This window comes from Pongo pygmaeus, chromosome X (assembly GCF_028885625.2).
Source record: "Pongo pygmaeus isolate AG05252 chromosome X, NHGRI_mPonPyg2-v2.0_pri, whole genome shotgun sequence".
Classification (NCBI taxonomy): Eukaryota; Metazoa; Chordata; class Mammalia; order Primates; family Hominidae; genus Pongo; species Pongo pygmaeus.
The window spans coordinates 84,531,264-84,538,845 of NC_072396.2; the positions used below are offsets into that span (position 1 = coordinate 84,531,264).

General features: G+C 39.5%; 1 non-coding gene and 1 pseudogene across 1 annotated transcript; both read left to right on the top strand.

Moving 5' to 3' along the window:
• Nucleotides 1–258: 258 nt before the first annotated feature.
• On the top strand, nucleotides 259–1,609 carry LOC129024505 (voltage-dependent anion-selective channel protein 1-like; annotated as a pseudogene).
• A 5,599-nt stretch (nucleotides 1,610–7,208) lies between these two features.
• Nucleotides 7,209–7,315, top strand: LOC129025500 (U6 spliceosomal RNA). The gene has a single exon (XR_008497256.1). It is a non-coding gene; the product is annotated as a U6 spliceosomal RNA (small nuclear RNA).
• The last annotated feature ends 267 nt before the right edge of the window (nucleotides 7,316–7,582 follow it).

Below are 7,582 nucleotides of genomic sequence, written 5' to 3' on the forward strand. Positions count from 1 at the left end.
CCTCTGTGTCTGCATATTTATGTGCCTGTAATTTATAAAGATCTTGACCTCCCATGTGAGCATGTGATTTTCTACCTTCAGATGTTGTTAATAAATTATTATATTATTTCTAACACAATAAATAAAAGCAAGTAATGTTTACCTCAAAAAATAAATTATATCATAAAGTTACTTAAGTTAAAAGGACCTCCCTGCCTCCGCGCTGCAGCCCCTGCTGTAGCCGCCCCTGAGCCCGCCACCACCGCCTCTGAGCAGAAGATGGCTGTGCCACCTACGTATGCCGATCTTGGCAAATCTGCCAGGGATGTCTTCACCGAGGGCTGTGGATTTGGCTTAATAAAACTTGATTTGAAAAAAAAAATGTGAGAATGGATTGGAATTTACAAGCTCAGGCTCAGCCAACACTGAGACCACCAAAGTGACGGGCAGTCTGGAAACCAAGTACAGATGGACTGAGTACGGCCTCACGTTTACAGAGAAATGGAACACCGACAATACACTAGGCACCGAGATTACTGTGGAAGATCGGCTTGCACGTGGACTGAAGCTGACCTTTGATTCGTCCTTCTCACCTAACACTGGGAAAAAAATGCTAAAATCAAGACAGGGTACAAGCGGGAGCACATTAACCTGGGCTGCGATACGGTTTTCGACATTGCTGGGCCTTCCATCCGGGGTGCTCTGGTGTTGGGTTACAAGGGCTGGCTGGCCGGCTACCAGATGAATTTTGAGACTGCAAAATCCCGAGTGACCCAGAACAACTTTGCAGTTGGCTACAAGACTGATGAATTCCAGCTTCACACTAATGTGAATGACGGGACAGAGTTTGGTGGCTCCATTTACCAGAAAGTGAACAAGAAGTTGGAGACCGCTGTCAATCTTGCCTGAACAGCAGGAAACAGTAACACGCGTTTCGGAATAGCAGCCAAGTATCAGGTTGACCCTGACGCCCGCTTCTCGGCTAAAGTGAACAACTCCAGCCTGATAGGTTTAGGATACACTCAGACTCTAAAGCCAGGTATCAAACTGACACTGTCAGCTCTTCCGGATGGCAAGAACATCAATGCTGGTGGCCACAAGCTTGGTCTAGGACTGGAATTTCAAGCATAAATGAATACTGTACAATTGTTTAATTTTAAACTATTTTGCAGCATAGCTACCTTCAGAATTTAGTGTTATCTTTTAATGTTGTATGTCTGGGATGCAAGTACTGCTAAATATGTTAGCCCTCCAGGTTAAAGATGATTCAGCTTTAAGATGTTACCCTTCCAGAGGTGCAGAAGAAACCCATTTCCAAAAAAGGTCCTTTCAGTGGTAGACTCGGGGGGAACTTGGTGGCCCCTTTGAGATGCCAGGTTTCTTTTTTATCTAGAAATGGCTGCAAGTGGAAGCTGATAATATGTAGGCACTTTGTAAATTCATATTGAGTAAATGAATGAAATTGTGATTTCCTGAGAATAGAGCCATGGTTTCCTAACCCTAATTGATGAGAGTCTCGCTGCTTGATGGTGTGTACAAGCTCACCTGAATGGGACTTTTTTAGACAGATCTTCATGACCTGTTCCCACCCCAGTTCATCATCACCTCTTTTACACCAAAAGGTCTGCAGGGTGTGGTCACTCTTTGTTTTGTGCCATTTTGGGGTGGAGAAGGTAGATGTGATGAAACCCAATAATTCAGGAGTTATTCCTTCTTGTGTTGTGTTTTTTTTGCCCTTGCACCAGAGTATGAAATAGCTTCCAGGAGCTCCAGCTATAAGCTTGGGAGTGTCTGTGTGATTGTAATCACATGGTGACAACACTCAGAATCTAAATTGGACTTCTGTTGTATTCTCACCACTCAATTTGTTTTTTTAGCAGTTTAATGGGTACATTTTAGAGTCTTCCATTTTGTGTGGAATTAGATCCTCCCCTTCAAATGCTGTAATTAACATCACTTAAAAAAACTTGAATAAAATGCTGAAACCTCAAAAAAAAAATAAATAAAAGGACCTCTATTCTGTATGGCTTACATACATAAATAAATGCTTATATAAATTAAATATTTCTAAAATTCCAAGAAATTAAGGAAACTGAGTATTTAAGATTTTCAGTGTGCTAAAAATGCATGCTTGAAGAATCCAACTTAGAAACATTTTACAAATCGTAGCTTCTGCATCATTGAATCATGCTTGGCAGGTGGAGAGCTCCAGTGTGGTGGTCCCTACAGCTGCGCACCAGCCTGCATGTTCCCTCCCTATACTGCAGGTTCCCATGAACCCACAGAAACTCCCCACATCAGTTTGCTGGTGTGTTTCAGCACAGGTGGGTTTTGCTTTACTTGCCCTGCCAGCACGTGGGAGTGCCGTAGCCCTATGACCCCTGCAGACCACCATTGTAGATGGAGCCTTGGTGGACACAGAGCCAGCAAGCCCCGCCCCACCAGTTCCCCAATCTTGTGGCTAATGCTGCCAAGAGAACAGGGTCTCCTCCCACACCCTGAGCCATCACTCCGACTTGCAGGGCACAGAGAAGGCACCCAGACCTGCGCTGGCCAGCAGCCTGCCCCAAACCAACATCACCTCCAGTGCAACAGCACACACAGTCTCCCTCAGAGGCCCCCCACTCCTCCTTAACTGCCTTCCCTTTGTCACTGTGATGAACTCCCTCAGAGAGGCTGGCACCCCTGCATCCACTAACATTGGGCTAGAGCTCCTGCACCTCAGTCCTCCAGCTGCAGTAGCCTCCAAACCTTGAGTAGTCAGAGAACAACGCCGGGGCCCAATACAAGTCCCCTAGAGTTAGAGCATGCAGTCCAGGAGTTGGAAGCTGAATGTTGGCCCCATAAGATCTTCCGGAAATGAAGCCAGTTGGCTGAATCCACCTTATACAACAATCAAACTCTGAAGGTCATCAAATAGGATAAAATTTTAAAGACCTTCTACAGGTCAACAACCTCAAAAATTGAAGGTAAATAAGTCTACAAAGATGAGAAAGAATCAGTGCAAGAACGCTGAAAACTCAAAAAGTCAGAATACTTTCTTTATTTCAAATGACCGCATCACCTCTCTACCAAGGGTTTGGAACCTGGCTGAGTCTGAGATGACTGAAATGACAGAAGTAGAATTCAGAATAAGTGATAAGAAAGGAGTTCACTGAATTACAGGAGTGCATGGTAACCCAATGCAAGAAAGCTAAAAATCATGGTAAAACATGGCAGGAGTTGACATACAAAATAGCCAGTATAGAGAAGAACATAACCAACTTGATAGAGCTAAAGAACACACTACAGAACTTCATAATGCAATCACAAGTATTATTGCAGAATAAACCAAGTGTAGGAAAGAATCTCAGAGCTTGAACACTGTCTTTTTAAAATAAGAAAAGCAGACAAGAATAGAGAAGGAAAGAAAGAGAATTCAAATAAACACAATTAGAAATGACAAGAGGGATATTACCACTGACCCCACAGAAATACAAACTACTATTGAAGAATATTACGAATACCCATATGCACATAAACTAGAAAATCTAGACGCAATGGATAAATTCCTGGACACATAAACCTTCCTAAGACTAAACCAGAAATAAATTGAATCCTTGGACACACCAATAATGAGCTTTGAAATTAAGGCACTAATAAGTAGCCTACCAACGACAGCAAAAAAGAGGTCAGGACAAGACAGATTCACAGCTAAATTTTACCAGATGTTCAAAGAAGAGCTGGTACCGTTCCTACTGAAACGATTCCAAAAAATTGAGGAGGAGGGACTTTTCCCTAACTCATTCTATGAGACCAGCATCATCTTGATACCAAAACCTGGCAGAGATACAACAAAAAAATAAAACTTCAGGCCAATATATTTGATAAACATCGATGCAAAAATTTTCAAAAGACTATTTGCAAACCACATCCAACAGCATATCAAAAAGCTAATTCACTATGCTCAAGTAGGCTTCATCCCTGGGATGCAAAGTTGATTTAACATGTGCAAATCAATAAATGTGATTCATCACATAAAAAGAACTAAAGACAAAACCACATAATTATCTCAGTAGATGCAGAAAAGGCTTTTAATAAAATTCAACACCTCTTTATGTTAAAAACTCTCAATAAACTATTAAAGGAACATACCACAAAATAATAAGAGCCATATATGACAAATCCACAGTCAACAACACACTGAATGGGCAAAAGCTGGAAGCATTCCTCTTGATAACCTGCATAAGACAAGGATGTCCTGTCTCACCACTCCTGCAACATAGTGTTGGAAGTTCTGGCTAGGGCAATCAGACAGAAAAAAAAACACATCCAAACAGGAAGAGAGGAATTCAAACTATCTCTGTTTGCAGATGACATGATCCTATATCTAAAAAACCTCATAGTCTTGTCCCAAAAGCTCCTCCAGCTGATAAACAACTTCAGCAAAGTTGCCCGATGCAAAAGCAATGTACAAAAATCACTAGCATCCTTATACACTAACAACAGTGAAACTGAGAGCCAAATCAGGAATGAACTCCCATTCATATTTGTCACACACACACACACAAATTACCTAGTAATACAGCTAACTAAGGAAGTGAAAGATTTCTACAAGGAGAACTGCAAACCACTGCTCCAAGAAATCAGAGATGACACAAACAGATGGCAAAACATTCCATGCTCATGGATAGGGAGAATCAATATTATTAAAATGCCCATACTGCCCAAATAAATTTATAGATTCAATGCTGTGTCTGTGAATCTATCAATGACATTCTTCACAGAACTAGAAAAGACTATTTTAAAATTCATATAGAAACAAAAAAAGCCCTAATACCCAAGGCAATCTTAGCAAAAAGAACAAAGCTGGAGGCATCAATATACCTGACTTCAAACTACACTACAGAGCTACAGTAACCAAAACAGCATGGTACTGGTACAAAACCAGACACCTAAACCAATAGAACAGAATAGAGAACCCAGAAATAAGAACACACACATACAACCATGAGATCTTTGACAAACCTGACAAAGACAAGTAATGGGGACAGGATTCCTATTCAATAAATGGTGCAGCAATAAATGGCTAGTCATATGCAGAAAACTAAAACTGGATACAAATCCAAGTTTACATAATTTAGCTAATACTTTGGCAAACCAGAGCAGTTTAATAATTTTGCCTGTATAAAAATAGCCATGTCTTTTTCTCTGATTAATCAGTGTTAAGTATAATACAAGTATACATTTCCATTCTACATGGGTATGTTTTTCTTAGACTTATACAGGTTTACTGATCAATTAAACCAGCATTACTTAATGTTTAAGATTATGAAATATGTAAATTTGCATTTAACCAAATTGAATCATTATTCTGATGAACTATGTTTCAATAGTATTTATGCTTTGCAGTATGTCAGCTTCCAGATAATTTTCTAGATCTTTAGGTAACTTAAAATCTTGGACTTATACTGAATTGAGTTAATCAATGGATTCAATAGATGTCTACATCATTTCTAAATAAAATAAAACATAACCCACTAACATTTTTATTTTTTATTTTATAGAGATGGGTTCTCACTGTGGTGCCAAGGCTAGTCTCAAATTCCTGGGCTCAAGTGCTCCTCTCACCTTGGCCTCCCAAAGTGCTGGGATCACAAGTGTGAGCCATTGCATGTGACTGCAAAACTGTATCTTTAGGTCATGATAATATGCTCATTCTTGCCACTTTGAAATGCTGTATATGGGATGTGCGTGGCTTTAAAATGTGTGTTATGCATATTTATGAACTCTCCTAGTCTGCTATATGCTGGTGTGTGGCAGGCCATTCTCAGTTACCCACCCCTCAGTTTTCTTTGTGAAATAGAAGTTACTTTGGTTAAAAATGATAATCAATATAAATGTTTGAGACTATAAGAACAATAGTTTTAGAGAAATATGATTGTGTACATGCTTCTGTTTCTCATGGACACTATTAATATTATCCCAAAGCATCAGTTCTCAGAGGATTTTTGTTTTGTTTTATTTTGTTTTGTTTTGTTTTTGTTTCTAAACTTCTTTATACTCTTTGTGATGGTTAATATTGAGTATCAACTTGATTGAATTGAAGAATGTATTTTTCCTGGGTGTGTCTAGGAGGGTGTTGCCAAAGTAGATTAAGATTTGAGTTAGTGACTTCAAGAGGCAGAACCACCCTCAATCCAGGTGGGCACTATCTAATCAGCTGCCAGCATGGCTAGGATAAAAGTAGGAAGAAGAATGTGGAAGGACTAGACTGGCTTGAGTCTTCTGTCCTCCATCTTTCTCCTGTGCTGGATACTTCCTGTCCTTGAACATCAGACTCCAAGTTCTTCAGCTTTTGGACTCTTGGACTGACATCAGTGATTTGCCAGGGCCTTCTCTGGCCTTCAGCCACAGACTGAAGGCTACACTATTGGCTTCCTTAATTTTGAGGTTTTGTGACTTGGACTGGTTTCCTGGTTCCTCAGCTTGCAGACACCCCATTGTGGGACTTCACCTTGTAATCATGAGTCAATTCTCCTAATCAACTTCCTTGTATATACTCATCTATCCTATTAGCTCTGTCTCTTTAAAGAACCCTGACTAATACACTCTTTGAATGTATTGAGGTCTCCAAGGAACATTGTTTTATGAGTTATTTCTTCAAATATTTACCATATTAAAAATTGAAACTAAGAAAAAATTTAATTGCTTCTTTATTGATTCATTTGAAATTATCAATGATGAATATATTGCATGTTAATAACATCTTAGTAATATTATGAAATTAGTCCTGACCTCACAGACCTCCAAAATAAAGTACAGTGTCAGTCTGTTCCAGAAAATGAAAGAGCATAATGAAAGTGCAAACTTGGAAGGCAATTTTTGTTTGACTTGTTTTATAATGTCTGAGTCTGAAAAGCTATTACATGTTTTAATATCTCAGCTAAGTTTTCTCAGTTTTGATGGGCCTCATTTCCTTGGTTTGCTATTTATTGTCTTTAACCTAGATAGGAAAGATTTTGTGTCTTACTAAAATAATTCTCTGTGCTTTATGTTGATTTGATAAATTTTTATAAGACATACTATTTTATTTTAACTGTTTTTAAGTGTACAATTGGAAGTCATATTTTTTAACCATATAATTTTTGGGGGTATCCATTCCCTCAAGCATTTATTCTTCGTGTTACAAACAATCCATTTACACTCTCTATTTTAAAATGTACAATTACGTTGTTATTGACTATATTGTGCTTGCTTCAGCAGCATGTATACTAACATTGGAATGCTACAGAGAAAATTAGTGTGGTCCCTGTGCAAGGATGACATGCAACTTCATGATGTGTTGAATATTTTTAATTTAAAATATTTTTAAAAAGTCATTATAGGGGGTGGAGCCAAGATGGCCAAATAGGAACAGCTCCAGTCTACAGCTCCCAGTGTGAGCGACACAGAAGACGGGTGATTTCTTCATTTCCAACTGAGGTACCGGGTTCATCTCACAGGCGAGTGCCGGACAGTGAGTGCAGGACAGTGGGTGCAGCACACCATGCATGAGGTGAAACAGGGCGAGGCATCGCCTCACCCAGGAAGCACAAGCAGTCAGGGAATTCCCTTTCCTAGT